This window comes from Pinus tabuliformis, chromosome 4_1 (assembly GCF_031772625.1).
Source record: "Pinus tabuliformis cultivar Carrire ecotype Pingquan chromosome 4_1, CPIR1, whole genome shotgun sequence".
Lineage (NCBI taxonomy): Eukaryota > Viridiplantae > Streptophyta > Pinopsida > Pinales > Pinaceae > Pinus > Pinus tabuliformis.
This window is the reverse complement of record NC_142303.1, coordinates 608,173,130-608,174,137: the sequence shown is the minus strand read 5'-3', so window position 1 is coordinate 608,174,137 and position 1,008 is coordinate 608,173,130. Positions and strand designations below refer to the sequence as shown.

Here is a 1,008-nt window from a genome sequence, read left to right as displayed (position 1 = left end):
TCTAATATGGGAACGTAAAGTATATGAAGTTGTGTAACATATGAACTCTGGATGGATGGTATAGGGGAGGTTTTGAACCTATCTGGAAATAGAGCTTTAGATGGATCAAAGATCCATGTAAAAGATCCTTCCATTATTCGAGTTTATAATGTAACGAATCACACTTTTACCGCTAAACTATACTTGCCACGATCCGATTGTAACATACGGATCGATCTTTTGTCCAACCAACCCATTTATCTTTTTTTGAGTCTTTTTTGGATAACTTCGATCAGAGAACGATAAGCCCCATTCACTATTAAAATGATTAAAATTATCAAGCATGAAACATTTTGTATAATATGAGTCCATAAAGTCTTTTTTATCGGAAATGGGCCGATGGATCACAAATAGAGATTCCGTAAATTTCTTTAGAGTTGTTTTAGTTGCAATAAGTAATTTTTGAAGGGACTCCATTTTATCAATAGGCAAGTTTATTGAAAAAAAAACTTGAGGAAACCAAGAATTTTGGTCATACTATTGACAACTTCTCGATCACTTTCATATTATAAAGAATAGATTGGTGGCCCCTATCATCTAGTGGATCAGGACATCTCTCTTTCAAGGAGGCAATGGGGATTCAACTTCCCTTGGGGGTACCATGATCCATTCGTTAGATATCCTAAATAATTTTCAATTATTGTATTGTTCCTGGGTTGATGCCCGAGTGGTTAATGAGGACGGACTATAAATCCGTTGGCAATATGCCTACGCTGGTTCAAATCCAGCTCGACCCAACCAATATCATCAATACCAATCTACCGGTATGGTTATATTCATGCTAATCATGAATGAAAAGATAATTGGTTATTGAACCCCGACATCGATATCTATTCATATCGTAGATTCCCAATTCCGTATGAATTGATACATTTCAAAAATGAAAGAGAAGGATAAGATATTTAATCGACCTAGCACTCACATAATCTATATGACCTATCTAGCACCTATCATGGAATAAATATTATC

At 35.2% G+C, this 1,008-nt stretch overlaps 1 non-coding gene across 1 annotated transcript; it reads left to right on the top strand.

The window, feature by feature from the left end:
* The first annotated feature begins 692 nt into the window (after positions 1-692).
* TRNAY-AUA (transfer RNA tyrosine (anticodon AUA)) lies at positions 693-776 on the top strand. Its single transcript has one exon. It is a non-coding gene; the product is annotated as a tRNA-Tyr (tRNA).
* The last annotated feature ends 232 nt before the right edge of the window (positions 777-1,008 follow it).